General features: G+C 40.1%; 1 pseudogene; it reads right to left on the reverse strand.

Annotated features, from left to right (window-relative positions):
* LOC100989644 (profilin-1-like) lies at positions 1-8,983 on the reverse strand (annotated as a pseudogene).
* Positions 8,984-9,090: the final 107 nt, after the last annotated feature.

A 9,090-nucleotide genomic window follows, 5' to 3' on the forward strand; every position in this document is an offset into this window, starting at 1 on the left:
TCAGTATTGGGAACGCTGAAGGTGGGAGGCCATTTCATAACATTTATTTGTTATGAAATGGTGAAACTACCGTGGACTCCTTTGCCCATCAGCAGTCCTGGCATCTTGGCAGTCATGGTGATGGTGACACTGAAGGTGGGGCTCCACTGATGCTCTTCATATGAAGACCCACGGTCGATTCCCCATCCTGCAGCAGTGAGTCCGGGACAACAGTATATTTCTGGCCCCCAAGTGTCAGCCCATTCACGAAAAAGCTTGACCAGTCTTTGCCAACCAGGACACCAACCTCAGCTGGGGTGATGTTGGCGAAGGTTTTCCCTGAGACGGCAGCCCAGTTCAAGTCCTTGTTGCCCATGATGGTGATGTCCTAACAGGTCCCATCCGCCACAAGGCTGTAGATGGAGGCATCCACCTGGCCATTGCGTTGCTGCAGGGGCTCCTCTGGTCACTGCTGCTGGGGCCGCCTGGGCTGGCGGGCAGCGGAGGCGGAGAGCTCGGGGCAGGCGCTGCCGTCCTCACCACGGCTCTGCTAGCTGTGCAGCAGCCCTCGCACTGCCACTCTTTTAAAAATATATATATATTTATTCATTTATTTATTATACTTTAAGTTCTAGGGTACATGTGCACAACGTGCAGGTTTGTTACATAGGTGTACATTTGCCATGTTAGTTTGCTGCACCCATTAACTCATCATTTACATTAAATATTTCTCCTAATGCTATCCCTCCTCCAGCCCCACATCCCATGACAGGCCCTGGTGTGTGATGTTCCCCGCCCTGTGTCCGAGTGTTCTCATTGTTCAATTCCCACTCATGAGTGAGAGCATGCTCGCACTGCCACTTCTAAATGTTTTAAAAACAAAGACACCAATGCCCTTCATTGGGGGAAATGAAAGACTTTTAAGTAAAATGGTTTTGAGTGAAATAATATTTGTTGTTTTAAAAAGTTAATATTAACAACCATTCTCCATCATACATTGAAATTAACTTAAGATGTGAAAGTTAAAATTAGAAATCCTGTAAAGGAAAAATAGGAAATAGTTTCATGAACTTGACATAGGAAAATATTTCTTAGACTAGATACTGTAGCACTCACCACAATAAGAAATCAAGTGAATTGCACTTCATTTTTAAAAACCTTCTACTTATTATGTTGTTGATTAACAACTTAAAAGCTATCTGTAGACCAGGAATAATTATTTGCAATGTAATATAGCAAAAAAAAAGTATATATAAATGGACTCATTCAAAATATATAAAGAACGGCTATAGAATACAAAGAAAATGACAAACACCCCAGTATATCAACGAACATAAAAATTTGAGAAGATATTTTCCATAAGAAGATATCTAAATGAACATTAGGCCTGAGAAAACCAAAACAGGATATCACTACACAATTGTAGAATGGCTATATATAAAAGGCTGAAAATATTAAGTGTGTGGGAATGTAGAGCAACGGGAAATGGCCTACATCTTTCATAGAAATGTAAAATAATACAATTACTTTGCAAAACTCTGTGCCCATTTTCTACACATTCACCAAGCAACTCTATCCCTAGCTATAGATACCCTGGAAAATAAGTATGTGTCTTCACAGAAATAATTGTATGAGAATATTCATAGTTACTTATGCACAGCAGCCAACAAGTAAACCTGGCTCCCATCAGAAAAATGGATATCAAATTGTGTGACAATCATACAATCAATAGGATATTACTTGGCCAAAACAAAATGAAACGAGGGAAAAACACAATCAAACAAACTAGTGGCATATATAACCACCTGAGTAAGAGAAGTCAAAACAAGAGAACATACTAAACGATTCCATTTTTTAATTTTTTTGAGATGGAGTCTCACTCTGTCCCCCAGGCTGGAGTGCAGTGTCACGATCTTGGCTCCGCCTCCCAGGTTCAACAAACTTTCCCTGCCTCAGCCTCCCAAGTAGCAGGGATTAAAGATACCTGCCACCACGCCTGGCTAATTTTTGTATTTTCAGTAGAGACAGGGTTTTGCCATGTTGGCCATGCTGGTCTTGAACTCCTGACCTCAGGTGATCTGCCCGCCTCAGCCTCGCAGTCTTGGAATTACAGGCGTGAACCACCAGGACTGGCCAAAATGATTCATTTTCATGAAGCACATGAATAAGCAAAATTAATCTCTGGCGGCTTCTATAGTTTAAATATTGGTCCCTTCCAAATCACATGTTTAAATGTGGTCCCCAGTGTTGGAGGTGGGGGTTAATGGGAGGTGTTTAGGTCACGGGAGTGGATCCCTCATGAATAGATTAATCCCCACCCTGGGAGAAGGTAGTGAGTGAATTCTCACTCTCTTAGTTCCTGTAGGAGCTGGTTATTAAAAAGTGCCTCTCACCTTATTCACTTTCTTTTGCTTCCTCTCTCACCATATGATCTCTGCACACACTGGTTCCTTTTCACCTGCTGCAAGTGGAAGCAGCCTCAGGCCCTCATCAGGAGCAGATGCAGGTGCCATGCTTCTTGTGCAGCCTGTAGAGCCATGAGCAAAATGTACCTCTTTTCTTTATAAATTACCCAGTCACTGGTGTTCCTTTCCAGCAACACAAAGGGACTAAGGCAGTGACAACATTCAGAATATATTCTTCATTTGGGGGATGAGTATTGACTGGCAAGGACCACATAAGAGCCTTGTGGCATGGGGGAAAATGTTCTCTGTCTTTAACTGGGTGTTATTATACAATGTATAATTATATTAAAATTTATAAAGCTGTACCTTTAGGTTTTTTGCAGTATTCTCTATGCAAATTATATCTCAATGAAGAACTGTTAGCATACAACAGAGAGAAAACAAACATTCAAAAATGTGAAAATTGACAGAAAATAGGTAACAAATATTTAGCATATAAATAAGAGGGATCCGTTGAGAAGAAATCAAAAGAAATGGAACAGAACAAAGACAAAAAAGTATAATAAAAAAGAGTTTAAATTTCAAAGTTTGAAATGATATTAAAGTGGCACAGTTTCCTTTGGAAAATCAAGCGAGAACCATGAACTCTGAGACTAATTCCAGCAAAAGTATGTAAATCAGTTTGATCTAATGGTATATGGTTAGCTTTGAAGGCCAAAAGGAACTGGTTTCTAATTCTTATTCCTCTCCTCACTGGTTTTGTGACCTAGGGAAATTTTGCAATCTTTCTGAGTTTGTTTTCTCATCAGGAGCAGGATAATACCTAAGTAACAGGATAGTTCATAGATTTAAATATGATCGCATGGTAGTGGACATGAACCATAATTAGTTTTTAAGAATATATTTACACTGAGCTCTCCTTTATCCACGTTAAAATTGTAGACAAACAATTGACAAAGAATAGATAAAATGTTCTAACATAAATATTCTTCCTTTGTTTGTAGAAAGAAGTCACACATACAGTAAAAACAAAGAGGACCTAGTTTAATTGAACAATCTTCCCCAAACCCTGAAACAGCTCTACTTTCTAACACCAGAGATGTCTTGACTGACTCCTACCCCTGCAGTCCCCTCTGTCTGGAATAGATGGAGGAAGTTTGCTCCAGCCTTAAAACAGCATGGGCTGGCAAGCGTTCTCAGAGAGCCTCTCGACTTCAACTCTGAAGGCCCTGAGGAATATGTGCAACTGGGTCGGGTTAAGGCTAAGCTGAATCACATGACCAGGGCTCTCACCAGCTCCAAAGTCAGTGGAAGGATATCAGTCCCCAGAGCTCTGTTACAGGCCGTGGGATGCTCCATGGAGGGGTGGTGAGCATATGAATAACAATCAGGAGAAACATCGGTAATGGACAGGAGGCATAAACAATGTCTGCCCTCCACTAAAACCAAGGAAATTTCTCATTCTAAAAATGATGTCTTGTAAGAAAACATAGGTACAAATCTTTGTGACTTTGGATTAGACATTTTTTAAGTAGGCACAAACAACCCAAAAATAGATGAATGGACTTCATTAAAATAAAAATCTTATATGCTTCAAAGGACACTGTCAAGGAAGTGAAAAGATAATCCACACAATGGGAGAACTATTTCCAAATTATGTATTTAACACGGGTCTAGTACCTAGAGTATATAAGAAATTCATATAACTGAGCAATAAATGACAACCAAATTTAACAATGGGAAAAAAGCTGTGAGTAGAGGTTTCTCTAAAGGAAACACACAAATGGCCAAGAAGCACGTGCAAAGATGTTCAATGTTTTTCATTAGGAAAATGTAATTTTAAACCAAAATGAGATACCACTTCACACCCACTAGTATGACTTAGGAAAAAAATAAAGAAAACACATGTTTGGAAAGTTATGGAGAATATGGAATTCTCATATATTACTATTGGGAATGTAAAATGGCATAGCTACTGAAGTTGGTAAACAGTGTGTGAGTTCCTCAAAAGGTTAAACATAAAAAAAGTTAAACATAAAGTGACATATGATGTAGCAATTGCACTCCTAGGTTTACAACCAAGAAAATGAAAAACAGGTGTTCCCTCAAAAACATGTACAAAGGTGTTGATGGCAGCATTATTCATAAGAGTTAAAAAGGGGAAACATCTTAAAGCACTATCAGTTGATGAATAAACAAAATGTCGTATAACCATATAGTGGAATATTATTTGGCCATAAAAAAGTTAAAGTACTAATGCAGGCTAAACAGGATGAAGCTTGAGAACAATATGCTAAGAACCAGATGCAAAATGCCACACTTTGTTATTCCATATAGAGGAAGTGCCCAGAACAAGTGCATCTGTATATTGAAAAAGTAGATTAGTGGTTGTCTGAGACTGCAAGAAGGGGGGAATTGGAGAGTGACTGCCCATACAGGCATGCTTTTGGCATTATGAAAATATTCTGGAATTAGGTAGTGGTGATGGTTGTGAGACTTTGAAATATGGTAAAAGACACTGAAATGTATGCTTAAAAATGGTGAATTTTGTGATATATGAATTATACTGTAGAAATAATAATAATAACAACAGTAATAAAGCAAGGTGTCTTTCCACATCTCCATGTCCTGTATTTTCATTAAAAAAAAAAAAAAAAAAAAAGCATTTCAGGGGCCAGGCTTGGTGACTCACTCCTGTAATCCCAGCACTTTTGGAGGCCTAGGTGGGAGGATCACTTGAGGCCAGAAGTTCAAAACCAGCCTGAGCAACATAGCAAGACCTTGTCTCTATGAAAAATAAAAAATTAGCCAGAAATGGTGGTGTGTGCCTAGAGTTCCAACTACTTGGAAAGCTGAGGCAGGAGGATTGCTTGAGCCCAGGAGTTCGAGGTTGCAGTGATCTATAATCACCAACTCCAACCTGGATGACAGAGCAAGACCCTGTCTCAAAAAAAAAAAAAAAAAAGGCATCTCACTTTAATAATAAGTGGCCAGAATATGATGCTGGCAGCAAGTTGTGAGGAAATGTATTAGATGAAAGAAGTTACATTCTAGAAGTTTTCCTTTTTTCAGAAATGAGGTATAGGGGAGAGAAACACGTACTTGGAAAGAACTGACCCAGCTGAAAATGTGGGAAGGTGATGGGGAAGAGGCTGCTCCACCTGAGATCTGGCTCCAGGACTTACAGCAAGGGGAACTTGGGAAAGTTACAGACTCTCTGTGCCTCAGTTTTTTCATCAGCAAAACAGAAAGAATCATCCCATAAACTGTAAGGTCGATGCTATCAGTGGGTCCCCAAATTGACTGCACATCTGAGTCCTGTTAACAGACACATTCCAGGCCTCACCTGAGCCCTCTGAATCCAAATCCCTGCAAGGAGGACAATGAACTTGTATGTGCACTGACTTTCCCAGGTGTTCCTTACTCTGATCAACTTGGACGTAGGACCCACTGAGCTGCATCACATCATTCCAAAGCCAAAACACAACAGCAGAACAAGAATATTTTCAATGCAGTCTCTAAAGCAGAGGAGAAACTGTTGTGGGAACCTAGAACTAAAGGAGATCTGGCTTGCTGGGCTCCATTTAAACTTTATTTTGAGTACAGCAGAGACACAAGCCCTTCGGGACACATGCCTGAGGCAGTGACAGTCCAACTTTGGAAGAATGGAAGCCCTAGCTTCAAATTCAAGCATGCTTTGAGTAGAAATTAAGTTTACCTCTTTTTGCACAGCAACATGGCCTATGTTTCCTAAACTGCTCATCTTGCAAGAAAAAGAATCATACTGCTAAGAATTCAAACTTCAGCAGTCATGGGTAAGTAAGGAAGTCTTATAAACCTATTCTAGCCACCTAACAAGAAACCAGAAATTTAGCAAGTTCTTTCACTTACAGAACAGTTGTGTTCACTAGACCAGAGGCATTGAGACATGAAGAACAGACCCCTAAAAAGGGAAAGTGTTCCTTTCAGTTTTAGGACATCACTGGAACATTAGGGTAGTGGGAACACAGCTGCCTGCTCTACAGTCTGGGTTGCCTTTGTGTCTGGAATGTGTCTGATGTCCTGATCCCTGCATCCATTTCAGGGAGCCTTGGGAGGAGCCAGAATCACTGATGGAATTGGACAGTGCTTGGAGATGGCTCAGCAGGATGAGGTTAAGTGCAGGGGCAAGTCCAGGTCATACTGATAGACAATGAGTGGCGCTGATGGGGACAGACAAAGATAAAATCAAAAGTTTGTGCTTCATTTTTGAAAACTTGAACTAATAACAAACTTGGCCTTAAAAGAAATAATAAGTATTTTTCTATTTACATGAGAATTTAATCTCAAAACAGAAATCAGAAAAATATTAAGTCCAGGACCTAAAACCTAAACCATTGCTCATATTTATTCTTTCTAAATAGAGCAAAGTATAAAATCTTCTCCATAACAGACATTGTGGTTATAAAAAGGCAGAAGTCTTAGTGAGAATCATTGGTATTCCATAGAAGAGTGAATTAAACACAGCCAAAGGAAGACCCAAATCTCATACTTCTCTTGTATATTCCAAAGTTCCAGGGAAATTCCAGGTGATAGAGGTTATTTCCCATACTGTTAAAGCAAGGTTGCAGACACTTCTGAATTTTGGCCCCAGTACTCTAGGAGGGCACACCTCTGTCCTGGAAAATAATACAGGAATGAATACTCTTCCCGTGACTCATTCTGGTCATTCTTCCAGCATCACAAAAACCAAAAAATGGAAATACAGCCAAATACATGATTTGCTATTCCTCTTCTTCAGGTTTCTTACCTGTTACTTACGGATAATAGCATTACCTTAAGGATTATGATGAAGATACAATGTCCAAATATGAGCACAGTTTTGAGCAAAATGCCTTGTATGAATTGGTCAATGAATAATTACTAAATAATTATGTGAATGTTTACGAATTATATGGATTCTATGAATAATTACTGAATAATTATTGTGATTGCTTTTATTGGCAGTGCTGAAAACTCATCTTTGTGTGACCTCATGTAAGCCATGTAACTTTGTGAACTTGAAGTTTTATCATTTGTAAAATGAATAAACCTGACAGATTTTCATTCTGAAACAGAATGTCAGGTCTCCCAGACCCCAGAAAATACATTGACTTAATGCCTTTGATACATCTCAAAGCAGTGTCCTCACAGTGTCATTGGAGGATGGTGCGGGCTGCAGGGAGGGATGCTTTCAAATGGGATTGATCCAGTCCTCCTTCCTTCACTTCCACATGAATGCTGGGCAGCCCAGGTTCACACCCACTGCATCCTCAACTCAGGCAAGTCCAGCAGCCAATCTTAGGAGACCTGGGCTACAGAACATTTTCCCAAGTTCCAGGCTCACAAAACCTAGGTGGGATGAAAGCTGAGAAAGTGAGGAGGTGGTTCAGGGGATCACTCTTTCCTACTCACGCCTTTCACCTCAAACTCACCTTCTACTGCACAGCAACAGTGAGGATCAGCAAGCAACCCTGACCATAACCTTGATCTTGCCATGTTCTGTTAGTGGAATGCAACCAAAAATCAATGGTATTAGTCCAACTCAACAAAATATATCAAACCATATTCCATAAGAACTGCTCGTGGCCCTGTTCTTTTCAGTATATGGGAAAACAAAATGGAAACAACAAAATAGCATCAGTTTACAAAAATTCCCAAGATAGATGGTCACACATGTTTTCAGGAGATCCCTATGTAAATGATTTTGATCACTTGATACCTTGAAAAGAGCTCTTGTGGCACTAGAAAGACATCCATAAGTGACAAGTATAAAATGTAGTGTTCAGTGACATTAAAAAACAAATCAACCCACACAGAGGAAGAGTTTTGGATGTAGGGATGTCATACTTGTCTAGAGTGTAATGAAAAGCCAAGATGGTGCCCCAGTAAGAAAAAAAGGAATCAACATAACAATGGGATGCTGCAAGAAGAATACCGAGACAGGAAAGAAAACATTTTTAAAAAATGAATTATTCATTCACTTTCTAGTGGATACAGAAAAAACTGCAGAAGACCCAGAGGACATCAGGGCAAGCTAAAAGTTTGATACCTTAGACTTGTGGAAAAGCCTTAAGTTCTGTTTTAACTTAGAGCAGGTGGGGTGACTTCATGACTACCATTAAGAAAATGTAACCTGTTGGGAAACTGTTTCTGCCTTGATGATGTTGTACAGACAAGAGATAAACAGTGAGGAATATGCTTAGATGTATTGGGAAAGAGATGGGTCTGTGGCATTGTCACAGGGGTACACGAATACTGAGAGTGAATGCTGAAGGAATAATCCCCATTGGTGGTGACCCTCAGGTAAGACCAGGGTGCCTGAGTTTCAGCAAAGCCTGGGCAATTGCAACGCAGAGCTCCTAAGATTCCATGACACCCCTATCTTCTAATTCTGTTATTGCAACTGCAGACGGTTACCTGGCACGCTGGCCACAATATTCCTTACTTTTGTCAGAGTCTGAGCTACTGGCAGTGCCTTCAGCTCTGAGTTCAGGCACCTCAAACCTTGTTTTTGTGGTGAAGGATCCTAAAGTGCTGTGGGGAGTGATCACATTTTTCTCAATTTCAGTTACTGACATCCCTCAGTCCTGATTAAACCTATTGGATTTCACCAGTTTTTAACCCATCATGTGTTTGGGTTTCTTCTCCCCAGTCCCTGGCTCCACCTCTTCTGCCACAAACGTCA

The sequence above is a fragment of the Pan paniscus genome, chromosome 1, assembly GCF_029289425.2.
Source record: "Pan paniscus chromosome 1, NHGRI_mPanPan1-v2.0_pri, whole genome shotgun sequence".
NCBI lineage: Eukaryota > Metazoa > Chordata > Mammalia > Primates > Hominidae > Pan > Pan paniscus.